Here is a 27686-nt window from a genome sequence, read left to right on the forward strand (position 1 = left end):
TCTGCTGCCACTAAGAGACAGCATAAAGATGATGCCCTTCAATGCTTCAGCATGAACTATTTGCCCTACCTGGGAAGATCTCTGGATGCCCTTGAATGCCAACTTCCATTTTGAAAAGGCATTGAGTCTTTACACAACTAGGATAGAGGGCATCTGACGCTTAACCACAGGCCATAATAACAGAGCACCCTAGTCTTTCCATTCTTAGATGTGGATGCCAAGCCAGAATTCACTTGACCAAATAAAGATGTTTACAATGTAGGTGTCTGTATCTGAGCAGGTCATTATTAGTCTCCCTTTACAGCCCATGGGAAGAACCAGGCTCTTCTACTGGACTCATCCTACAGCATATGCCTAAAGGAGGTCAAATGAATCACACCCTGAAAGTGCCTGTTTCTGTTCCCTGCCTACAAATAGCTCTGCAGGGTTCCTGTTTCTCTTTGCTCACCACGTATAGGGTCTTCCCCCAATTCCAGTGCAGCAGACATCTATAACACAGACAAGAAATCCCATGCTAATGATGCAAGAAATCCCTAACACCACCTTAACCTTTTCCTTTTAAGACAGTAACAAAACACCGATAGTGTAAGTTCTTGGAGTTTCCCACTCAATAAGGTGGATGCCTGCTAATGGGGAACACCAGTCCTTCACATAACTGCTTTTAGTTACATGACACCAATCAGCGTGTTTATTTCAACACATCCAGCAGGCTTGCACTTACTCTTTCAGTACTTTCCCCTCAGATGTCACAAGAATTGCCTCACTCTGGGTAGTAAATGCTTCTCATTAGCACAGCAACTTCCTCTGTTCATTACCAGTCTTCAAAAAGACTTAGCTAAAGATCTTTCCCTTTAGGTGTGACCTATATATTTCCTTCTAGTTTATTTCCTTTAAGTTTTCAATTTCGTCTTTTTCCTTTTGTTCTACATATAAAAAAGACAAAAAAAATCCAAAATATGCTGAAACCAGTGAATCTTCAATTAATTTTGAAACAAGACACAGTATTTTTTGTTTCCTAACCTTTTCTAGAAACAACTTTTTCCTCATTTCTAATCTCTTGAATTGTCTTAAACCATACTCCCGAAGTTCTCTGACTGGAAAATAGTTAACACTTGCTCAAGAAAGGGAGGTGGTTAAATTTCTTCTATCCTGTCCAAAGCAGACATGCAAGCTAAACTCTTTCAGCCTGCAGGACCAGGCAGTCTCACTTGAACAAAAAAGAGGCACAATGCAGCTGTACTGCTAGAAATTGGTCCCAGCTCCCTGAACTGAAGTTTAGGGCTTAAGTTCAAATTTCTCTACCTCTTGCTCCCTCATATCCTTCCATAACCATAGCCATCTTGGTTGGCTGCTGGGCATTTGTCAATAAATGTTCACACATCTCCAAGCAGTTATAAGATAACAGAGCTTTTCCAAGCCTAGGATTTGTGTCCCAACAGTTTACTCCAGCTTTGGTACAAAGTCATCATGAAGCACTCCAGACAAAACCCTTCCTTCCCAAAATTACTTTGCCCCTGAACATTTTTCTTCACTCAACTGACCAACCTTGTCCAAAATTGCAAGGTTAGGAAAAAAAAAGCATGAAACACCTTCTCATGGGGTAAAGCAGGCCTTATTACAGTCTTTTCAGCTGTGAGGCTTGGGGAGGGTACTTTAAGCTTAAAGGAACTGGCAACGGTTTTAATGGTTTCACAAATCTCGTTTCCCAGCAGGAAGCAAGCTTTCTGTGCCTGGCAGCAACTGTAGAGTCTTCCACAAAGCTGAAAGAAACCAGCACTTATCTAAATTTAACTTGCCATACTTTCAAACTGGTCTGTGTGAGGAAACGTCTTTTGCTTTCATTTCATGCAAAACGTTCAATTAAATTCTCTCAGGAAAAAAAAAGCCCTTTTATGTAGAAAGGCATGTATGCTATTTTTTTCTTTAATGCATATTTCATTTGTCTTCCCACATGGCTCAAGTGGAAAAAAAATCTTTGCGCAGTGATTATAAACCCACATTAACCTGCTTTTCTTCAGTGGCAAAGGATAACAGGAAAAGCACCGCACAATTCCTCATCTCCATAGGCAAAGAAATAAGATAGGCCTGGCACTGAGCCAACCCCACAAGCAGACCCTAGCAGACCAGGTTGGGAGTGCATTCCTCAGTGAAAAGTCCTTCTCAAAGAACTTCCTGCCAATGGCTACTTGACATTAAAAATGAGGATGATCTAGGTCAAGTATCCTGGTTGACATTAATTGCTATGTTGGATCACAAAAGCAGGCAGCCTCTCAGCTGGAGCTCAAGTCATGTTAAGCTTAAAAGCAAATCAAGGCCAAAACCTTGACTTGTACCCAGAAGCCAAAAGGAAGCCAACGCAGCTGCTGAAGAACTGCCCGAGTGTGTTCCTACCACCCATGCCCTCTCTGCACAGGCAGCTGCCTACTTCTCAGGGCGAAGCTTGGTAGTACTGATCAAGTGCGGCCTCTAGAACAGGCTAGCCTGCAGCCTCACACAAAGGTTGCAAAGTCAGGCTGCTTCCATGACATGGAACCCCCCCCAAGTACCCTTTCCTGTGTCTTTACGCAGAAGGCTGGAAGACTGCTGGCTGTACATATCTCAAAGCCAGCAAGTTACAAAACACTTTTATATAAGAGGACAGATGAAACACTCCAGTTACAGTAAAGTAGTACCTCCTGCCTTTAGTGCTTTACCTCTGCTGCTACTTTTATTTCTACATATTCTGAAGACAAAGCATGTGCAATGTTCAACTGGAAAAGAAAGATGACCTGGAAAAGGAAGACATCTTTTCAATGACAAAAGCACAAGAGCAGGTGACTCCCAGTTATCCAGCAAAGTCAAGCAGTGCTTCAGAACAGCATGCATGAGAGTGCTGCCTGAAAATAGAGTTAACACCAAACAAAAACTCAAATATACAAATACAAAAAGCACAAAACACCTCTCCCCCTCCAGAAAAAAAAAACCCTGCCCAAAAAAAACAAAAAAAAAAAAGGCGCAACAAACAACCCTTCCCCCCCCCCCAAAAAAAAAAACCAAACCAAAAAAACCAACCCAAAACCCTTCAAAATAAACAAACAAACAAACACCAAGCAAATAAAGCCCAAAACAACGCAACTCCTCCCAAACAAAAGGATTGCCTTTTTCCTTTTTTGGGTTTTTTTAGATCAGACTCTGGAACCACTGCTCCTGTTGAAGGTATCTCTTTCTACCTATCCTTCCAACTATTTCCAAAATATTACTTAAAACAGATGAAGAAAATGTTAAGGTAAATAATGAGCTCATGTAAAGAAGGGGCAATGCCACAACCCCTTGCAATGAACGTATCTCCAAAGCTACAGCTGAAAAAAACCAAACCAACCAGTCACTCATCTTGCTTACCCACACAGCTTTTCAAGGCCAACACAGCCTTTTATACAAGACATAAAAGGAAAGATTAATTTTTAAACAGTAAAAGATGAAAATATATATTGTTGTACTCCATAACTCATAGCAGGTTTCCAAACTGTAATCAATATTTTTCTTTGCATTTAAGCACTGCTGAATCTTAATGCTTTTTATTTGTCCAAGTGCCAGAAAGAAATAATTTTGTTATAGATAACTATATTAGAATCTGACTGTAGCTTTTGAAGTTCCCTGCAAACCCAATATGGGTTAAGTGTCCATCTGTATTGTTACAAAAACTTCTTTACAGTGCTGTAACACAATAGCTTAAGCAACAGACGCTGAGCTAATACTTAGCATACAACCCCCTAACTACATGTAGACCAGAACACAGCTGGAAAACCAGAAGTTTACAGCAAGTCCAACAATATTTGCATTATTTTAGTGAAACATTTAAGATTACAGGTGTCAAAATATAGCAGATCTTCCCCTTACTCATTGTGGACATTAGGAAAAGGTTCTTCACTGAGAGCATAGGTGGTCACTGGAACAGTCTCCCCAGGGAAGTTGCCACAGCACCAAGCCTGTCAGGGTTCAAAGAGCATGGGGACAATGCTCTTGGTCATACATTTTAGTTTCAGGTAGTCCTGTGAGGAACAGGGAGGTGGACTTGATGAGCCTTGAGCCCCTGCCAACCCAAGATATTCTGGTTTTATACCATATTTGCCATCAACAAAATATTATAACCTATTAATAATTTTCAAAAGACTTTTTTGATTTTGAAAACAGCCTTTTCTGTTCTTTCATTCATACAAGGACATCGGTACCTTGTGACAGGTCTCCTACAGTCTTCAGAGCAATGCTCTGGAAACATTATATATCGAACAGGTATTACATACACAAATTCCTAATGCAGACAACAGCTGCAGAGATTGAAGATTGATGGCAGGAATAAAGAATACCAACCAGCAAGTCCAACTTCTGCATTAAAGGAAAAGTGCCCTTTACTCAATCTTGTTACATGTGGCAGCCAGCTACATCCGAGTCATCCATAGGGGAACAGACCAAGGCTTCACTCTGCTTTTGCACAGATTGGAATTGCTTTTCTGCATTAAGCAGAGAACCAAAATATTAATACTATCCAGGACCCCTTAAAATGGCTAGAAAGGTGGAAAAGGTTTTTTTTAATTCAGTGCATTCACACTGAATATGCTATGCACTACTTGAAACCACAACACATACAACTCCACATTTCCCTCTGCAATACACCTCTTTGGAAGTGCCTTTTTCGGCTCACAGATTTATTAGTTTAGCACAATCTAATCCCAGAGACCCCTACCTTCATCTCTGTCCTACTGCAGTAAGCAATGCTTCTATACCACATGCACACAAAAAATGGGAAAGCATTTAAGGGACATTTATCTCCTTTTGATCCAGAGATGTTACAGTGAGTTGTTAATATGTTAGGGAGTTAAACAAAATGCTTGGCTTTTAGCAGCAGGGAAGCTATAGTCTTCCAAAACACCTTGCTATGAATATGCTGCCAGCAATTCTAGACAAATGTAAGAAGTACAGAATTAATTCCTATATAAAATACTTTTATTACCTGAAAAAGACACTGCTTGCTTTTGCATACCTCCCTAAAAACATTACTTTAGTTAAAACAGCATGTTTTCTAAGCTATTAAATAAACTGATACACTCTTAATTTTTTTTTTTGTTTGCTTTTTTCTTTTTTTTTTTTTCCCCTAAAACACAAAACCTATAAAATGGCAAACTAAAAAACATTTTCTTTTCTCTACTTACTAATAATTCAGTTTGGCTATTAGCTAAGAAAGTTTTTGTATTTCTGGGTCAGACAAGTCTTTGGAACCTGAACTTACAAAATTAGATCTGCATCTTGTGATTGATGCCTCCTTATCCAAATTATACTAACATTTTCATGTGTGCCTACTATTTCTTCTACAGAATATTTTCAGATGACAGAAAGGCCTGTCAGTTGACACAGGACTTTCATAAGATCGTTTTAGGCAAACCTGTAAATAATTTAAGGTGTAAATAATTTAAGGCCCATCCTCTTTACCTCTTCTTATAAAACTTAGAGGAAATGAGTGGTCTTCATAAATTCAACTTTGTTTCTTTGTCTTTTTTGTTTGTTGTTGACTTTTGTGTGTACAAATTAGATCATCCAATGCATTCGTAAATTACTGTGGTAATATGCACCTTTTCATACAGCATTAGGCTAGTCACTTATTAGCCATACTACACAGCTGCGTTTTATGATGAAAGAATGCAATACATATGAGTCAGGCTACTGATTTAATAAAATTTCCTTTGACAAAACTGTAATAAGAGTATCTCATAAGACTGACTCAAAACCATCCTCTACTTAAATACCTGATTATGTTTTTTCTTTACTTTGGAGAGCTGCTAAAATAAAGCAGGGTGGAACAGAAAGCTTCCAGTCTACTGGAAGGAAACACTCCTCTTGTTCAGAGAATTACCTAAAATATGTAACTGGTGTTTTGTTTATCCATCTTTTGTTGCTGTTCTTAATCATGGGCCTATAGGCTCCAGTGAGCCTACTGGGGAGTCAGCGTTAAAGAAAATTAAAGAAAGATTGCCACTTCCAGTCCCCAGCTTTCCTTCTACTTGTGCCCTTGTGCAAATCTTCCCTTAGGTATTCTCCTCCTCCTCCACCACCACTTTGATCAGTAACAGCAATCTCTTCCCTGACCCTGCAGTAAACTGGCTCAGGTAATGAAGATGGCACACACATTTGTATTTTTAATAGGACAAATAATTGTGTCTCCTTAAATTGCTCCCAACAGAGTAATACCACTGTCTCTGCCTGTACCAGTATTGTGCAAGGACTGATGGGCCAGGGATAGGACTTCCCTACTCAGTGAAACCAATCTGCAATATTAATCTGTGTACTTGGTCGTTATAGGTAAGGATTTACTCTTGTTGTTCTTTTGTATTTCCCTATCTAATTAAGTGAATATGCCCAAGCCTTCCCTCACATATGAAACATCTCCCTTCTGTGCAAGCAAAATATCACATGATTGGACACTGGTTTTAAAATTAAACTGATTAGCAGACTTTATATGGCTGCCACTGATAACAACTTTGAATGCCAACTGTATCAGCTGTATATACACGTAGCAGAACATTTGCCTGTATACGGTCAAGCAAGAGAAGTACTTCCATTCCGCAGACTAAAACACAGGTCAGGTTCTTGTTGCCTTCTGATCTTTAATTTAATCTAATCTAGTAAGAGAGAAAAAAAAACAACAATAAACCCACAAAATAAGAATATTTATTCTATTTCTTCCCGAAAGAAGACTCTGTCCAGTGAAAGGGTTACCTGTTATCTTACCTGGACTTAAGTTTGTCCCAAACTAATCCATAGGCTAGTCTAATGCAAGGCACTGCTAGGAAGATGGTGCCATTCTTTCTAGTTTTATTCAATCATCCTTTCTTTTATTTTGCTGTACTGTTAAATAATGCCTCCATGCATTACAACCAAGTGTTATGTCAGTGCTATACTAAATATCCACCCAGGAATGCTGGCATAAGCCTGTAGGGCTCTGAGATGGGGTATACTCTTGCCACAGATCTCCCTTCTAGATACTCTGTCAAACTTAAGTCCCCACATTTTAGTCCCATAGCTGTAAAATTTTAGCAGTCCCATTCTTACCCTGTTATAGTGCGTTCCTGTGGTTTTATACTCCAAAACATAGTGAAGTGCTATTTCTAGCTACATTTTCTGTGTTCCTGTATTACAAAAACAATCAGTAGCATATGAATTAGATGGGGGGGGGGGGGGGAATGATCACTTTTTTTCTTGGATATGATCTACTCCTTCCAGCAAAAAGAAACAACAATAACCAAGCCATCAACTCACAGGAGACCCTACAGTTCCACTAATTTTCACAATTTCCTCTAGAAACAGGGCACAGTGTCCTCCTTGGAAAAGATGTATTTACTGCTATATAGCTATTAAAAGGAACAACTAAAATAAACGTTAGTTAGCAGATTTATTTATTTTTTTTTTTTAAGAAAGAAAGAAAGAAGTGTTAACTGTTTGGTTATAAACTCAGCATTTACCTCTAATAAAAGAGCTCATTTTCTGAAGGCAGTAGGGCTATTTCCCCTACACTTGGGTGTGTTCCACTTTGATCTTCTTCCACACTTAGTGTCAAAACTTACAAGCACAGGAAGTAGCCAAAGCAAACCAAGACACATCTCCCTCTTAGGAATTAATATTTCCAATTCCCATGGAATTAATATTTTTAAGCATCATGAATGTGTAATTTGGCATGTTGAAAGAGATGCATACAGCTATCCCTTTAAAAAGCCTCTTTTAGGACCAAAAAATTTTATGTTCTTTTTCTCACAGGTCTATGTTCACATGCTCTAGCCTATTTTTAGAATGTCCTTCCCTAGATTAATTTTTAAACTCAAGTCTGGATACTTTTTGCCCTCTCTCTGCCCAGATATCCCTGTTGAGCCTGTCCCACTGCTGGAGACAGCAAGGACATGGAAGTCAGCCTGACACAGGTTTACATGCCACCCTTTTCCACTAAGGGCAGAAAAACGAAGATGGGCAAAGAGTCACCCTTGTACACAAGAACAGGGCATAGCACTTACAGGCTAAGATCTGTAACTTCCTACAGCATGCATGCTATTATATGCACTTTCTGTCACAGCAGGTGACACAAAGCCATCTAATTAAATGCTGAAAGGCTTAAAAGAGGAAAACAGTACTATTCCCAAACTTTTCCGTAAAAGCATAGAAATAAGCATAACTCTCTTCATTCAAGGGAGCCAGCCCAAGCTTAGGCTTAACAGTATCTCTACAGAATAAACCCACCACAGACTTTACACTATAAATATGTAACTAAACCTTCTGGCATTTTTCTCTTGACTAAATATAATTTAACTTCTATAGGTTTAGCTATGCCTGATACTGCTCACAAACGTAACAATTTTAACTGAAGTAAGTCTGTTTATATATTTTTATTTAGAAGGGTCTTGTAGCTAAAAGCCTGTATACAACACACATCTTTTGAAAGGAAAGAAAGACTTCGGACAACCACTGGTGACAGTGTGAACTACCTAAGGAAGACGTAAGCTGTGTTAGACTAAGCCAGGTCTTTCCATTCTACTTGCAAACAGCTGGAAAAAAATGTAGAACTCTAATGGTGATTGAAAGCGGTTAAGGAATTTAGCTAGCTATTTCACATCAGCTAACCAATGAGCTATATCTGCAGAGTAGAACTCAAGCAGCCACTGACAGATGTTAAAGCCCCTCCCCAGAGCTGGGAAGTACAGCATGGATCTGTTCATTTTCCTACTACATAATTTTGGTTACATGTCACATTTTGCCAGTTTTTCCACTTGTGATGGTTCATGCCCTAGACCGGCTGCCAGGCTCAGAGCAGTCCAATACCACATATATTTAAAAACTTATTTTATCTCGTAAAACATGCTTTAAAGTTGGCAATGCAATGACCATATGAACAACAACAACAAAAAAGGGGGGGTGTGATGTATGTGTGCAGAGCAGACTCTGCAAATCCTGTGTGATGATGATAGGTGTTCTAGCTTGTTCTATGTGCTAAGTGTTTACCTTTTACACTATACCAGAGTTAAACAACTTTCTCCCGGCAGCATTCTCAGATACACAGAGCAACATGTTTTCCCACAGGTCTCTAGCAGTCTAGTCTCAGGAATCAGAGCAAAGCCCATGGTCTGAAGGGCACTGACAGGGTTCATAAGCCACACCATGCTCCTGTCAGCGCTTCTTCTTCTTGAGGTAGTTTCCAAGTGCTCCAGAAGCCTTGTGTAGAGTTCCTATTGCTAAAGTGTATTTCACACAGCACCTTCGCCTCTGCTATAGCTCTTCCCTCCACAACTGCTCTTCCCTGTACAACTGCTCTTCCCTCTAAATTGTTAAACCAGTTGTAAAATTAAAGGATACTCAACCTAGCCCAAAGGGATTATTCAAAATTCCCATCATCCACACACTGTTAACTAACAGATTTGTTTCATGACGACCTTCCCCTCTCGCCCAGAAAGACAGGAAAAAAAAGCCAAGTTACATAGAAGTTAAGGTGCCAAATTATGGTGATACTCTCAATTCTCCAACAAGCGGTATTTCCAGTGACACAAGCGATAATATTCCAAGTATTTAGGACTAGTAAACCTTGGAATCTCTACTGCATTCCCACAGGTATCACATCAGGAGGCTTTCCCAGAAACTAAGGATGCTATTTTTTTTTTTCTACATCTCTGAAGTACACACACTTCCTAGACCAAACTCATTCATTCTCCAGCTTATCCATCCTCACTCTCCTTTTCATTCAGAAAAAATAAATACTGGGTTTGCCTTTGGAGTAGGACAGCTCAGATACCTTGTTCTCCACATATGTTTAAGACAGGTCAAACTTCAATTCAGAGCTTTGCTTTTCATCAGTTTGCTCCTCCACTATGCCCACAGACAATGCCTGCTAATGATTGCCATGGGACATATTGAAACAAATTACCAAATCTATTGCACACACAGAGGGGAAAGGGCGTGGGCATTATCACTAAGCACAGAAGGACTGATTTTTTTTTTTTTTATTAAAAAAAAAATGCTTTCCAGTATATTCAGATTCTTCAAGACAAATCTATTTAAATAAAAATGTTCATCTTAAACCAAGGTCCTCAAGTAATTCCAAAACCATAGCTGTCATTAGATCAGGCTTACATTACTTATGCACGTTGTCACAAGGAGTGGCAAACAGCACTTGTAAACTGAAAGGAAGCTATGCCCACAGACCACAGAGCATCAAAGTATTCAGTACTGGCTAAATCCAATGGGAGACAAGCCTCCAGAATGCACCATTGTCACTGAACAACTCGCATGTAAACCACTTACGCATTTCTAGAAGAGAATGTTTTATGCACGCATCACACATGAGCAATCTGCAAAGACTAAACAGCACACACAAAATAACCAAAGAGAATTAATACAAGCATATGGAAGATACTACACCTTTTTCTCCTCCTGTGATCTCATTTTAGTAATTGCCAGTTATTTCTACATATCTTAAGTGCCTCATTTGTAAATAATGAATACAGGAATACAGTGCTGGAACACACCATTAGTGAATGTATGGGGACTCATCATTCAGAAATATGAGTTTATGAATTATGTTTGTTTATTTATACATTTTTTATATTGTCTAAGTGATTAAATCAAAACAGAAAATCATAAGAATATTTGCCCTTAATTAGTAAGGTTGTTTATGCAGGCTGAAAGGTAAGCATGTCATCTCATTTTTATTTATTACAGATGAAGAGCATTGCATTATTTGTACTCTTCAAATCATGAAAGCATACAAAATAATCACATCCCCCAAGACTTCTAACACTACAGTTTCCCCTCCCCCTAAAATTTCGTCACTACAATTTCAGCTATGTCATAAGGTGGCCCTCTGCCCTAGTTCTTCCAAGCAGGAATGCATGAGGCCATTTGACAGAGGTCTCAAATACAGAATCCAAATTAGGATTAAAAAGCAACCAAAACACAAAACAAACGAAAAAAAACCCAAACCCAACCAAACAAACAAAAACCTGAAAAACCCAACAAAAAAACCACACCAAAACAAACAAGCCCACAACACACAAAAAGCCACCCCACTCTATGTGCTTTATCCCCAGGACAGCACTACAGTTGTTCCAGTCTCAGGAGCATTTGATGTTTCTAGAATCACCAGCTCTAATACACCCTTTATCACATGCCCTTTCAGTAGTCTTTCACCTACCTATGGTGTTGATACTAAGGCACAATAACTGCAATATTGAGGAATATTTCAGTACATTACATCACTTTTCTGAATTATTTAACCAACTACTGCTATTTCTACAATACAGCGCATCATGTCAGAGTTTGCCAAATTCTGCAGATGATCTGCACATGACATGAGCAAGTTTAACAAAAACATCCAACTAATTTTTTTCACAGAAATAAACTGTATGATACACATGGCACATCTGCATTTCCAAGCAACTCTTTTTGCTCAGCAAGGAAGGGCAGCAGGTGAGGAGACAACACCATCATGCCATCCCACTACAAGGATGGGACCTTCTGCAGATGGATGGAGGAGGTCATGAGGGTCAGTAGCACTGACACACAAATTTGACAAAGTCCACTTGCCACAGCATCAAGCAATAAGTTAACAAGGATTAGATCAGATCTACAATTGTTTATAGCCCATGACTCAACTTTCCCTCCTGTACAGTGACCTTTAAGGATGACAGGAAAAGAAGAGGGGCATCCTTATATGTTAAATTCAAACAATCCATTTTCCAAAAGAGTAACTGACATCTGAGTCTCTAAATCTACTTCAGCAGCAGAACAGCAACGGTCTACTATGTCCCCAGAAGGCTGTAACAGAAGAAATTTGATTGTTTCCGTACTCCTGGTATCTTGTGAAGCATGCGCAATTTTCCTCAAAAAAGTAACAACCAAGTCATAAGGTAGGAAACACAGAAATAGCACGATCATCAGCACAAAGAGGATATTTTAAGACCTCCTTCAATGCTTAAGTTCAGTTTTGCAGAGACAAAATATAGCTGGTATTTGCCTAGGCAAAGCTCTGAGGACATGAGAGCTAGAGGAACCATGCATCACTGTAACCCAAAATACTCAGGATTACCCCAAAAGTAGCATCCAAATACTGTTCGTCTCCTCTACTTCACATTAGAATACTTGGAAAACAAAACCAGAGCAAGATAATGCAGAAATGGAGAGCCTGAAGGGCACACTGAACAGACTCTTTTTCCATTAATAGAATTCACAGTAGAAAATGACTAATGATAATACTTGAGGTCCAGAAGATAAAGTTTGGGGAACTGGCCTTTTATGCATTTCAGATAAAAAGCCAGTTTGGTCATATGCGTGCCAAGACAGCCTTGAGGAGATAAAGTAGATGACAAACTTTAAAAAGAAGTTTGTGAGCAACCATTCAAGACAGCAGTATTGAAGAGCTATATCCAAAAAACAGGATCAAACTTCCGTGTTTGACATCGCAAACCAAAGACAAGCCAGAGTTCAATAAACAGTAAATGTGATTCTGCACAACCCTGTTATCTCTTCATCTTGGCAGTTAAACCTATGTGAGGGAGTGCAAAGAGGTTAGAAAATGCTATCAGCACAGTTTATTAAGTGCTCCTTTTGCATTTATTTTATAGCAGGATAAAACTTCAGGTAGCAGAGAATTAAACACCGGTAAGTTGAGAGGACCAGGACAGATTCTTGAGAAATCATCCTGACCTCCATCAGCAAGGGGAAATATTTCTTCGAGAATTTTTGCACTCTTTACTTGGCCATTGTTGGGCAGGTCAGAACAGATTTGCTCTTAGGACGTTAGCAAAAGCAAATGGCAAAGACATGGATTCTTCCCTTCCAGATAAATATGGCCTGAAGTAATAAAGCGTATTTTACAGGTGGTTTGTCTTTCTACCCCACAACCATTCATTACTACTCCATTATTCCAGGAGTTCTGGGAGTTTAATTTATGATCTTGGAATTCAGGTGAAATTTTGGCCTTACTGAAGTCAATAGTACTGTTCCTTCAAATTTCAAAGATAAAGGATTTTATGTTTATCTGTGGTGTTTCTCCACCCCACCTCTTCACATCCCTTTTCAATCATTATATTCTGATTTTGAACTTTAGCTCCTTTTCACATCTTGCCCAAGAGATTTTGCTTCTCTCTTCTGAAAGCATCTTTAGTTCACTTCAAGTTATGATTGTTGTTATGACTTCAAGAAAAACCGAACTGTTGTCCTACCTGCACATTTAGTAAGCACAGAGCAGGATAGAAGCCTTCAGCTCTTACAAAAATTAGAGGGGAAGGACGCTCTTGCTTAGTAGTTACAGGGTATCTCCAGAAGCTACAAATAGTCCGATAAGACTATTTATTGAATTAACCAGGCAAGCAATTTTTTTTCCACAATTATAGGCAAAACAACTATATTTAAAGTTGACGGCTACAGATGAGAAAATATAGGCCTAGGTCCTGTTTTTCCTATTGCCTGAGAAACTAAGGCAGAAACCAGTAGCTTACTGCTCTTCCCTGATGTTTTACACCACTTTTTCACCTTATTTCAGCAGCAGTGGGAATAAGGACAAAAGCAACAGCAAAGAACAAAGCAGGAATCCCATTCTTGCAAAAAAAAAGGAGGGGGAACAAAAGACAGAAGTGGATAGACTACTTATAGCAATTATTGTCAAGTATTTTTGCACTTCCTTCCTTAATGTAGCCCCTTTCCTACAAGAAAGCCTGGAAATAGTTCTGAGAGGTTCTCTTTGTAGGACAAGGAAAAAGGAAAGCTGTAATAAGACTATGCAATGAAGATAAATTTTCCCAATAAATGCAAGCTACAGGAAACACATGGAGGTCAAATAAAACTATTATTTGCCTTTTCAAACACTATTTTGTTCAGCTGCTAAATAGTAACATTATGAAGCCATTTTAGACAGTAAAATTTCACCTTATATTAACCTTACATATTAAGTAAACAAACCTTTCTAGCCAATAAGCATCTCTGTGAACTCTCCAAGATGATAAGCAATACCTTAATTACACTCATTTACATGACTTTGAAATCATTCCAGACCAAAGTCATCAACTACAAGGTCAAAGAGTGTGGAAATCTAAAATAAGGAGAAATCCATAGTCAGACAGTTCACACAAGCATATGGTGCAGCATCATTTTTACTCAGTTTGTAAAGGGTCAGGGATACCAACCAAGTGCTTGTCTTCTCACCAATTACCTGAAAAAAGCAAATGTCTGAAACACCAAAGACTGTATCCTTTCCTTTTTTGAAAACTATTTGAAGTTGAAAATAATGGGCACTTCAGAATTGCTTTTAACACCTCATGGCCAGTCAAGCTGTATGAATACCTTACACAAATATTTTACCATATTTAACTGAAAGGCACAATGCAAAAGAGATATTAAAAAAGAAAAAGAAAAACCCACAGCTGATTCACTGACAATAACAGAACATTTGATAGTCCTGTTATATTCAATAATGTTAAACTGTTTTGCTGAGATTTACCCAATGATGGAATGGTAGAAAAGAAGCCATCATACTGACTCCACATCACTGAGCTTCATGAACTGTGCAGACTCACAGAGAAGCCCAAACTCAATAAAAATCACCACCTAGACTTCCACTCTCATCAACAAAACTAGACCCTTTCCTTATGGGGGAAAAATATCCTGTATGAAGTCCTAAGTACAATCTCTAGCATACTACTTGAAAACATTTATTATTCTATTCATACTATGCTTAGATCAGGAAATGCTAATTACATTCAAACAGCAATTATAAAGATTTTAACAATGACTGTTGTGAGACACTTCATAAAGTATGTTCTGCCTTGAAACAGCAGAAAAGCAGACACAGTGTCCATCCCACTCCCAAGATATTAGATAATGGCTTGGGTATGATCAATAGCAATCAAATTAGCCAAAAATACAGCATACATACACACTGCACTAATGGATCATTTCAGGATTGTACTTTGTGTATTATAACCATGAAAATATTTCAGATATGCATATATGAAAATCTAAAGTACAACTTTTGGATTTAGGCAATCCCATATCAATGCAGTGCAGCTGACAACATTTTCTTAGTGTTACATTAGATAAATCTCCCTGCACCCTCACTTTACTAGCCAAGCACTTTTTACACAACTCTCAAGCCAACAACCTTCTGCAATTTAAGTATGATTTAGTGCAAGAGAAGCAACGAGTATTATAAAATTTATGCTTGTTCACCTTCTCTCCCTACAGAGAAGGGCAAGATGTTTTTTTTACGTAAATATGTATTAGATTCAAATCATTTAAACAGATATTATTCCATAGAGAACATGATGCTGCATATGCCCATTTCAGCTCCATGTTACTAAATAAACCACAAGATAATGACGTTGTCTTGCTCATCCTAAAGGACACTGAAAATATTTCTGGGTATTTCCAAAAGAAGAGAATTCCATGAGGGGAAAAAAAAACCAAACAAGAAAAAAAAAAAAAACCCAGGAAAAGCTAAGGTGGCTCTTACAAAATAAGATAAGGTGAAGTCAAGTTACTCATAGATCACAAATCAGTAAATCTCAGGAATAGGCCACAGCTGTTACAGCAGATGCATACCTCATGTACGTGGACCAGTCTTTTTAGTATCAATATCAAGTCGCTACTACCTTCAATTTTTACTTTTATTTTACTTTAAATGGAGGAAGGGAAAACCAATCATTGTTTGCAAGGAGAAAACCAAGAAATTTTAGACAGAAAATTGACTATAAAAATTAATGTAGGAATGTTAAATGCAAGGTGCCAAATATTAATTTAATGCAGTTTTATTTCTCAGTTATATTCAGCTACAAGTGTTACTGCTTGAACAGAGCAGAGAGAGAGAACAGGGAAACTTAATGCCTTTTTTTTTTAAAAGAAAAAAAAAGAGCTTTAAGCATTACTTTTAAGTGAGCACATCTCTGTGCATTTCACAGAATACAAAGGAAGTTATTCAGTATGTTACCACAAATTGCATTTACAGTTAACAATTTAATTCAAAAGTGTGCATTTATTTAAAGTGAGGAATCCTGTCACTGGTCTTGAAGCTATTGCGTATCATTTGGGCCACAGTCAGTTATGTTACAATACAGTCTGACCTCTACTTGATTTTAAAATAGGATAATCACCTTCAACTATGTATGAACCTTGAACATTATCAAAAACAGTTTTATTGCATCAACGATTTATTAATAGTCTTATATTAATAGTAATGTAACTTTGATTTTACAAAGTCATAAAGATGATGAGAAATACAGTCAAGACTTACTGTGCTATCTATTTTATTTTAGGCTTAGAAGGCAACCTCATAATGCAGTCACCGGAACTATCCAAAGAGTAACAGCTATAAAGGAGAAAACAACAGAATACACATGTATCATCCCACTTCAACAATGGAGTGGGAAAGATAGAGACAGCATAAGGAAGTTAAGATAAATACCAAGATCTTTTAAAAGCTGAAGTTCTCCTCTAGCTGACCATGCCTGCAACTGGAAAACTGCTAATGCTGAGGCAGGTAACGTCTGGACAAGCACATTAACAACAACTGCTAGAATGAAAAAGTGTGAGCCCTAAGGAGTAGCACACTCAGCTAGATCCCCCTTCCAAGTGAAGCACTGGCAAGGGACCAAATCCGACAGCCTTCACATTCAAAACAAACCTGAATCAAGAAGGAAGTGTTCCTCCCAAACCTTTCTGGTTCAAAACACTTGCCGCCGCAGCAGCCCTGCTGTGTTCTTCGTGTTGCACGGTCACTTTTATAGCTGTTAGCCCCATTACAACACAGTTAGCAGTTTAAACAAAGAGCAACTAAGAAAGTACAATATTCTATAACTGGCATTTATAGCATCGGCCTTGGACTTCTAATCTTTACCAGACAGGAACACAAATCAATCTATCAGCTCATAAAGGTATGCTTTTTAACCTCTAAAACAGATGGGATTGGCCAGAAACGTCTGGCATGTCAAACTGCTAATCACTGCTGCCCTTTGCACAAAATAACCCACTTAAGTTGAGGCATGGTTGCACTGTAACAGACATTAGTCTGTGGGAAACCCATTTAACTGTCACATACTCCTGCCACTCCTGCTCTCCCTTAATTAAGCCTAATGCCTTATGCTTTGACCTTTTGTTCTAGCCTATTAACCCTATCTAGTACAAGTTCAAATATGTTAAACTTAAGTTTGCTGTAAAATATTAAATGTCAAGCTACGGACAGAATGAGGGATGTTTCTCTACCCTGCATGTTACCAATCCCTTCACCAGTTTCCTAAGATGACAAAATGGAAGCAACGTGCTAGTCCCCAAAGACAAAATATACCCAAATTAATCAGTTCCACAGCAAAAGCATGAAGTTTGTTCTACTTGCACAGTCTACTTTTTCCTCTACAGAGGAGGAAAAAAAAAAAAAAAAAGTAGTGAAACTTCTGTTTGCAATTTCATATCCTCAGGCTTTCCGGTTCTACCCAACACGAAAAGCGCATACTATCAGCCAAGATCACACTGCACTCATTTGTTGTTCTCCAAAACCTATCATTAAAAAAAAGACTTAATTGGTACACAGCGACCAATTCCTCCTCAATTGAAGGCTGACTCTGACAACCTTGTTCCCACTGCATCACCACCTTGTTCTTACTACTTACAGATGAGAATTAAAAACTAACAGTAAGTGTATCTCCAAGTGAGTTAAAGTTTCACAGACTTGCATAAACTTAAACAAGGACATAAGTTACACATTTTAGATCACTGCTACATAATTTTCCTTTGCTGTAAACTCAAGCTTAGCACCACTGTCTTCCCCTCTTGTATCTCTTACTTCATGAAGGTTACACAGCATCAGTAAGATCAACATTTATCTTTGTAAAGCAGCACTCTTTTGGAGAAAGACCACCATAATGGTCCAGAACTTAAGAAGTCTAATTCCAGTGACAAAACCAAATCTCTGATCAAGACATAACTCTACTTGACTCCGCATTAAAACTATTTACAATGCTATGCAATTCACACTTGTATATGAACACATGTATTCTACAATTAGTACTTATAACCAACAAACCAACCTGTTCCCCAAGACCCCCTGACCCCCCAAAACCCAATACATAGCATGCAACTGTTTTATAATATTGGTTAGAAATGTAAAAGAAGAATGCAAACTGTATCACGATTAACAGCCATGTATATACTGACAGACAAGCTTTCTTAAATCTTTAGCTTAACCACCTCACTGGTAAGTTGAGTACTTTATGAAAGAGCCTTACTTACAGCTTACACTTCTGCAACTCTGACTAAGTAGAACTGCTTCTAAACAGAGGTGACAATCTTTAAATAAATCCTTGAAGCACTTTAACTATTTCTGAAGATATGAAAGATTTGAAAAGCCTGTTGCCACAAAAGCTACTGTCTACTGAATTCTGTTAAGGCTGTATAAGTGACCATCTGCTGCTGATCACAACAGTTCTCAAGTTGTAAATAGCTGATTAATTAATGATGCTTTAACTCCGAAGTGTCTATCTTACTGATTCTGAGACCAGCAAGTAACATAATTAACTTTCCTGTAAATACAATTACTCAGACAACTAAGAAGGGCTACAGCAATGCTAGACATATGGTTTTAATTTTTGAGGAGTCAGACACAAAACATCATTTGGAGGGCAGGGGGGGGAAGGAACAGATCCCTCATCTTAATTTCCAAAACACTGATTCTGAATAAACCCGTATCTCCTCAATTTAAAAAGTGCCAATATTTTCTGATTATTTCACTTTGGTACATTCCATTATGTTGAAGATACTCAAACTGAAGTACATAAATGCTATACAACACTATATTCAAATGAAGTCAAGCAACACATAGATTTATTTAAAAAAAAGAAAGATTTATCCTTGCATCTGCAATCTGTATCATTACAACAGATATGTGAGAAGTTTTGCAGGCTGGGATTTGGTGTGACTGCCTCCAGCTTCTAGACCTTCCCTACTAATGCTCACAAAAGTTGCCACTGGAGGCAATGCAAATGAGTCCTAAGAGAGACCAGAAACAAAACAACAACTGTTTGTCAACCATTACACGCCCAAATTGTATTCTTTATGCTCATCAGGATTCTCAAGTTCTTAAGCATGCATGTAGGCCCACCGAGTACAGGGCTACTCAAGTGGATAAAATTACACACAAACCAAAGTGCATATACATAAGCAATCACTGGACAACACTCAGGGAATTATTCCCCAGTATCAAAGAAAAATAGGATTTAGGAAATGGGAACCAAGGGACCAGATCCAAACAAAATGACAGCAGTGCTAAATGTCTACAAGCCACTGTAATGTAATATCTAATAATGATTATACTGTGACAGTCCCTTGCCACAGAAGCTCAATTTGGATCTGTTTTATTTAAAAAGTAAAAGAGATTGTAACACAGTAAATTTTACTTAATCTTCTCTTTAATTCTGAAATTATATGTAAATCAAATTGTTCTCTATTTAGCAGCTACCTCCTAAACAAGTAGGCTAAATCTTCGGGGTTTACCAGCAAATTCCACACAAAAGGCTCAAATGCTACAAAAATATTTATTTCCCCTTAATCATTATGTTCTTAAATAAATAAATAAATAAATAAATAAAATTCTTACAGTAAAAGAGGGGGATGAGCTTGAAAATTTATCACTTAAAACATATTATAATACTAAAAGGCTTGTACATAGCAGCCAGTTGTCCAACAGATTTGGCAAGAAAAAGAAGCAACCCCAAACCAAAAAGAGACAAGGTAAATAACCCAGACAAATTATTTACCTTGAAAGCTGTCCCATCGGGAAAGCTCTTTCTTCAGGAGTCCAAGGATGCATTAATTTTCTTCCTCAATAATTCCATGCTTGATCTGAAAAAAACAGCAGAAATTGCCCTATGAAAGTCCACACGCTGATTTTTCATATCCAATACACTTCTACTTTCTTATTGTTGGTGCAATAGAAAGCAATGCTTAAATGGCTAGTAAGAACGCCAAATAACGTTATTATTCCAGAAGAAAAATACTCCAAACTTCAGAAATCAAAGCCTTCCAAACAAAACCATCAGTAATACAAGTAGAAACAAACAGCGTTGTCTAGACTTGTATTGACTAAGTCAACAGTATTTCTGCAAGAACAAAATCCATGTTCAACCGATTCAAAGCCACTCTCTTCATTCAAAAACCAGCTGTGACATGAAAGCCCTCCTTCCTATGCAGTAATAACTGCTTAACACTTCAAACTTGCACCTACAAACGTCAAAATCATAAAGAGCCCCTATTCTTTAAAATATATATATACACACAAGAAAAAGAGCACAGTATAACTGGTGAATGTAATGCTAAACACTGCAAAATTAGTTAGAAAAAAAAACCAGTAGAAATTACAATATTTTCTTTTGATATGTTTAGAAATTGTATAGTACATAATATAGTTATGTTATTCATCACAAGTACCACCTGAAAAATTCTTCTCACCACTTCTCTACTATTACTAAGTTTTGCTAAAAGATGAAAACTTACAGCTAGCCCAGATCATTGTTACTTGCACTGCTTTAGCCTTGTTCTTGTGACAAGCCACACTATTAAAGGATATGTTAAATCTTGTGTCACCAAGTTACCACCCAAACAGCACATTTATTATGCACAAATATAGCAACAATAAAAATATATTTAAAGAAAAACAAACAACCCCCCCCAAACAAATGACACAAAAAAAATACATATATGTGCATGTACATACATATATACACACACACACACACACATATAACACACACTTTCTCCCCTGTTTGGCTGAACTTTCCTCTTCTCCTGGTTCACATAGTGAGAGTTCTCTCCTCTTTTCCTCACCTTTAGCTTCTGTTCTCACAAAACTTGCATACAAAAGCTTTTTAAACACAGAATTTCTTTAGCATAGAGGACCCCACTGGTAGCTCTGGGCCCACAGAGTGGAGAGAGGCAGAGTGGGAAGCATGTGCACTGTGGACAGCCTTCAGCGTTTCCCCTTGCCACAAAACCACCTGGGCTAATGCCAGCTTAGAGAAAAAACATCCGACTCTGACCACTGCAATGTGTTTGTTGTGTTAGGGAGGAACCAATAAGAAGACATAGTAAATAAAATAACTGAAAGAAAAACCAACCAAATAAAACCCAAACAATCAACAGGTGTTGACAGATGGGTGGTCATCCAAAAGAAGACCTATTTAAAGCTTTCAAGTACACAAAATAACAGAGGCATGTTTGACTACTGCCAGCATCAAGACCCAACAAAAGCAATAGAGCTAATTAAGCTGGAAAAAAAAAAAGTAGTCAATACATTTAGTAATGTAGACAGTATTTCAAATCATTCCCCTATGTACACCACAAAATAAAAAGACAGTCTGCATCACAGACCAGTAACAATCCTCAATATTTGGATTCAATTGTGGTATAAAAAAAAATTAAGGTATCATTGCAGTCAAAACAAACATGGAAATGATAGGTAGAGTAATGAAAGTGGTAATAAACATAGTTCAAAGCGTTTCCAATCCAATTTCACTGAAAGGGCAAACAAGCTGGATGTGAAATCTTTTGTGACCAAAGGAAAAATGGGAGAAGAGGACCCTCAGAGCAGAAGGAAGCAGCAATTAAAAATATATATTCACCTTTTCAAGTCACCTTAATTCAAAAAAAATGGTTAGTATCAGTATTTTTCTTCTATAGTACAGACGTAGACAAACTTTTTTTTCCTGATCACTGTCAAATGGCTTTATTTAAGTAGTTCTACTTTCAACAGAAGACAAATTTGTATTTAGTGGGGGGGAAACACAACAAACATCTCACTCTGTATTGCCATCAGGGTCCACTGTATAGACAGGACTTCCTGTAGGTCAGCATTAGACAGCCTTTCCTGCATTGTCCCAAATGCAGGTTTAAAGGTCTGCAAGAGTTCAGAACAAGAGACACAAAGAAGCTGTTATTTCTGGAGGATAATTAGATATTCCTTCAATAATATTTTAAAATAAGGAAGAAAAAAAAAACCGAAACAACTTTCCTAGAATACTTTATTCCTCAAAACTTCACCTCACTTGTTTTGCATACCTTATAGGCTTTTTGAATGCTGAATTTTATATATATTATAAACTGCTGCATGTGGATATGTGATGACATGAACATCATCAACAGGACAATCTCCTGGGGCAAGAATGGTCATTTCTTCATACCTCGGAGGCAAGCCTTCCTTTCTACATCACTGAAAAGCCTTTTCAGTTTCCTTTCCCACTCCATTTTCTCAGTGGGGTGGGGCACAGAGAAGTGGAAACTCCATAGCCATGAATCTTAAAAAGTTCACTGTGAAAATACCAGCAGCATCTGAGCAGCAGTACCAGCCTAGCACTAACAAGAACAAAAATACTGCTCTTGCTCTCTTGCAAGCAAGGAAAACTACTTGGACACATTTTACAACAGAAATTCACTAAACTCCCTCATTTGTTTTCAAATAACAATTTCAGTTGAGACCAAAACACATTTTACACCTAGCACTTGATCTCTCATGTCTCTCTTGTAACTTTCTTTCTCGAGAGGGGGAAGAGCAGCCCACCAGAAAGAAGTCTTCCCCCAAACCCCACTTTTCTACACTAAATCAACCACTTAGAAACTGGTGACTAACAGAATATCTGTAGCTTCTGCTTTTAATCTGATTTTGTTTATAAGTAAAATTGGTTTTCCTCTGCTGAAGACAGTGGTATTTAGAAGTAAGTGTCATGAAAACAGAGTATCTCTCAAGACAAGCAATTAAACAGGAGCAATGAACTCCAGTAACAATTTAAGCACAAAAAGACTATGCCAGGAGGGGGCTGACCCAAACTATGATGGCTAGCAACAACTTCTTCCCCTTCCTACACATGAATTATTTATTTACATGAGTCTTAGTTCCAACTCTCCTTCTTCAACCATCAAGCCAAGCGACCTGCAACAGACAGCCAAATAAATTACCAAATTAATTCTTTCAAGTGCTAAATAGGCCTGTTAACATTTCTAAGTATATGAAATAAATAACCCAGAAACACTAAAGCCCGGGCATTCATCTTTACCAAAAGAATTCTGCCTGCTACTCCTCAGGCAGAGCTTCCACCAAAGAATGCAAGAAAGTTTTTACAAAGACATCCACCTGAAGTACTGCCTGCCACCCATAGTACCTTCTTTTCTAACTGCATTTTCAAATGCAGCTAGCAAAACCTTAACACCGCAATAGCCAAAAGCAATGCCACAAGCTTTTAAATACTTCCCTCAATTTTCCTCATATTTGCCATAGGCAGGCCAGCACAGTTCAGATAGTTACTGTTCTTATCATTTTGGCCTACTGGCAGGAAGAAAAAGCAAACCACAAACACTGCTACCATTAACCTTTGTGTCTTTAGTTTAAGACTGTTCAGACAGACTGTCAAGTTTATGGGTTTTGTCTGTCTTATACATTTGTGCATATTCTTTCATACCTTTTCCTCCTGCTCAGTCTTCATTCCCTACCTACATTATCTTTCCACTTGCCTGTCATTAAACCCCTGCTGAGCAATAATGATTCATCCTTCAAAATTTGCACTTCTTTTCCCAAAAGGGTATTTATCCTTTTTTAACCCATAGGATAGTTACCCTATTTATCCCACCTATTGCTCACCATCCAGCATGTGTCACCCAGCAGCAAAGGGGCTTGTGCCCCCACACCAGGCACCCAGCTGGTATCCCCACACTCTCCCCAGTCTCTGCTCTGGACTCCCTCTGCTCCCTGTACATTCACATGCAGGGTGAAAAAAAACCCAAACCACAAGCCACTTGGGTTTTGAGGTTCAGGCAAGTTCCAATGAGTTATTCTAAACTGAACAAAATATTAGCCTTCACATCATCTCGGATAGCCCTACAAGGAGGTGTCAAGCTCAACCCTTGAGCAAGGCAGCTGACTGTGGGAAATGCAACTCCTTGGCTTTGCCTTGGGCAGGTTTATACATGTGGCTCGGCACAACACAAAAAGAGTTTATCTTTTGATTTAGTAGTGTCCTGCACTGTCACTGGTAAAATTAACAGCGCTCTCACTGCTAACAATAATACAGCTGGTATGACAGAAACCTTATGCCAATGTTCAAAGCCAGAAAAAGAAAGTTAGCTCTGAAAAGATAACACAAGCTTTAAGCAAGCAAGCTGTTGTCAATTTTAAAGCCAATTCCATATTAAGCAAAACCTACAGGTAAATATGATCACTATGAAGTTAATTCATGTTTGAGTTCTACGACATTTACTGAATCACTTAAAACAAACAAACAAAAAAAAAACACAAAACCCAAAACCACATTTTCCTTGGTGCCTTTTATAGAACAGATTTACCCTAAACACAGCTATCAAATACTGCAGGTGACACAGCCAACATTTAAATCACCCATACAGTATAAAAACATTAGTTCACTTTTACTACTTTATCAACATAGTCTTTATGATCATCATAAATTTTGGTTAGTGCATCTCTCACTTCAGGAAAAGAAACACGTATGGGGAGCAGAGAGGAAAAACACATTTCCACCTGGTAATTTCCTACCCCAAGACTAAGCGAGGGGAAAAAATTAAAATCCTGCCAGTACAGTTTGGCATTTGACAGCATCTTGTACTTGGTGCATGCATACTTCTATGCAAATCTGAATGCTGTTGACAGCTCTCGCTCATCAGGTAACTCGGCACTGTAGTCCAGACTAACAGGAGGCCAGCTTTCACTCCTACCTGGAACAGGCAGTCACTGCACGTTAGTTCTTCCACCTCATTCCATAGAAGAAGCATTTCACTCACAACAAACTTGCTGCCTTGCTTTGAAGTCAAGATCAATTCTATCTCAAGAGACTACTGATAAAAATAACAAGTCAGACTTCTCAACCACAAGTTTAAGAAGACAGCAGCCCCAGACAGCAAAAGTCCCAAACCTGCCTGAACATTGTTTGGACAAGAACTTTTGCTCTCAGAGATGTCAAATCTTGCTGCCCATATAGCAACAATTACTCAGCTGCCATTAACCACCAGATATCCTCAGCTCAGAAGGCTTTGGTCATATGGCACCTCAATGTGCCACTTTCTAGTGTGTTCAGTCAGCCCTAGAAACAGTAAATCAAGTTTGAATATTAAAGTGTTTTCTACCACTCACTCAAGGATATGCTACCTCCTTTCCACAAGTGACTGCTTCTCCACAGGTCTTTGCAGACTGGATTCACACTCTTTGTTAAATAAAGCTTTATGGTATCTCTGAACATTTATAGTGCCATGACTCAGTTAAATTCTAATCAGCCTGCGAGCTGTCAGACACTGCAGGCAGGTCCCCTCAAAATAAAACAAGGAATAATATAGTCTCCAGATTCCAGAAAGATGAGGCAGGAAGGAACAACTTCCACTTCAGCTTTTCTAACAACAGCTTAACCCCAAAGCCAGAAATCCTAGCAGATCTTCAACACGTCTCAAGCATTTTAGCTGATGACTTACTGAAATCAAAAATCTAATAAATCATCAGAATCCGCGATGCAGAATCCACGAGAGATGCAGCACAGACACGAGGCTGTTTGCACCTGACAAAGCTGTCCCTTATTTTGTCCACACTAGGCTTCTTTAGGTTTCACCACTTTCCAACTTAAATCGCCTACTGACACTTAAAAAGAACAGCCTCAAACAACACGTTCCGTGGGGAGAAAAGAGAAGAGGGCGGCAATTAAAAAGGAAAATAAAAATCACCTTTAAAGGGCTTCAGGGACACAAAAACACGTCTGGAAAAAGTAACCTTTAGTCTAGAAGGGAAACAGCGACGTCCCTCAGGAGCCCGAGGCGATGAGAAGGCATCTTTGGGGGAAGCAGGGAGCCTAGCGCCTGTCACCGGCAAGAGGCGACGGAAAAAGCACCTCGGGCACCGGCCGCTCGCCCGCAGGTCAAGGCGGGGCGGACGGTGGCACACAGCCGGGGGGAGGCGAGAAGGGACCGTGGCCTTGCCCGCAGCTGCCGGGAGAGCAGCTGGGCGGCAGCGAGGGGTGGCGGGAGAGGCCGCGGGTGGCGGGGCCGGGTCTGCCTGCCCGCACCACGGGCGGCCGCCGCAGCCGCTGCGCACAGGGCTTGCGGCTCCCCAAATACTTCACACGCACACCGGGAAAAGAAGGAGCAGGGGGTGCCCCTCCAGAACGGCGACCCGGGCTTGCGGCCAGCGCTCGGGAAAACACTCGAGGGTCTCGGGGGGAAAGACTAATAACTTTTCCGCCCCTCCCGCTCGCCCAAGCCCACCCTGCCCAGCCAAACTTTCAGCTCGCACCGGCTGTGCGGGTGCCGGAGGAGCGGCCGTCACCGGAAACGGCCCCCGCCACCGCCAGCCCCGCGCTGGGCTCACCCCGGCATTGTTCCCCGCCGCCGCCGCCGCCCGGCAGCGCGGCCCGGCCCGCCCCGCTCGGCCATTTCCCCGCCAGCCAGCGCGGCTGCCGGCAGCGGAGCGCCGCACTCACCCTGCAGCGGGTCCGCGCACCCTCTTCCCTCCGCGGCGGCAGCGGCTCCTCCCGGGCGGGCTGCCTGGTGCCTCCGGGAGAGGCTCCGGCGGCGGCTCCGCGCAGGCAACGGGCGCACACACACACACCGCCCCAGCGCCCGGTGCCGGCGCGCAGAGGAGCTGCGGCGGCTCCCGGAGCCGAGGACCGCGGCTGGGCTCCCCGGCTGCAGGACAGGACAAGACGCGCCGCCTCTCCCCCACACGCCTCTCCCCCCGCGTCCGCCCGTCCGCTTGTGCGTCCGTCACCCCCTCCCGGCCCCGCGCACATACACGACGAGCTCCTCTCCTGTCCTCTCCGCGACTCGGGGCTCTGCTGCAATGCCTGCGAGGCTGACTTTCAAAGCCTAACCCGCAGCCGTGATCCTCCCCGCCTTCCACCTCGCCCGCCGCGGCACAGCCCAGCCCCGGCCCCTCCCCGCGCCGCGCCATTCATCTCGCCGGCCAACTTTCTTAACCCTTTTGTGACACGCAGCGAGGGGAGGGAGGGCGGGGAGAGGAGGGCACGGTGGCGGGGGGAAGGAGGATGAACCCCCGCCCCTGCCGGGGCCGGGGCGGCGGGGCTGGCAGCCGCTGAGCGCGGCGCACGTAGGCAGCTCGCGTAGCCTCCTGCTCTCTCTAATTAATCCAACTCAAGGCGCAGAGCCCCGGGGAAACAAACTTAGGAGCGATAGCACTGGAGGACTCGTATTTAATGAAAACAGCGGTGGCTTAAAAATAACCTTTTTTTTTTTCTTGGGGTCGCCTAACGGGGAGGGGGAGGGCGCTTGCAGGCGTTACTGTTTCTCGTCGCTTTAAAGCTGGTATTTTCATGCTTTTCTCCGAGAAACAGGCGCTAGAAACTTTCTTTTCCTTTTTCTCTCTGAACGAGAACCCGAGAAGATCCCGCCAGCGCACGGCCGCTGCCCCAGCACCTGCGGCTGCTCCCGGCCGGGCCCTGCTTCCATCCTCGCCACCCTCCCTGCCTCCATCCCCTCTTGGCGCCCTGTCTCCCTACCCCGGCCCTGCCCTCGTGGCTCCGGGCGCGTCTCGTTACCCCTCGGCCTCCGCGCCCTGGAGAGGGGACAGCCCTTGAACGGGGACGGCCCCGGTGTCGCGGGCTGGGGAGAGGACGCCCGGCTCCCCCCACAGAAGCAGCTCGGGA

At 40.4% G+C, this 27686-nt stretch overlaps 1 protein-coding gene across 8 annotated transcripts in view; it reads right to left on the minus strand.

Annotated features, from left to right (window-relative positions):
• The window catches only part of NRIP1 (nuclear receptor interacting protein 1), a 277346-nt gene that overhangs the window by 52477 nt on the left and 197183 nt on the right, over positions 1–27686 (minus strand). For 5 of the 8 annotated variants that reach the window (XM_065676729.1, XM_065676734.1, XM_065676727.1 and 2 more), the window contains one exon: positions 19803–19887. The gene's annotated coding sequence lies outside the window, so the exon portion shown is untranslated. Of the gene's footprint in view, positions 1–19802; positions 19888–26392; positions 26409–26504; positions 26724–26815; positions 26933–27686 lie in introns of those variants that run through there. The other 3 variants (XM_065676730.1, XM_065676731.1, XM_065676733.1) reach the window with 3 other exon arrangements.

Source organism: Lathamus discolor, chromosome 4 (assembly GCF_037157495.1).
Source record: "Lathamus discolor isolate bLatDis1 chromosome 4, bLatDis1.hap1, whole genome shotgun sequence".
Lineage (NCBI taxonomy): Eukaryota > Metazoa > Chordata > Aves > Psittaciformes > Psittacidae > Lathamus > Lathamus discolor.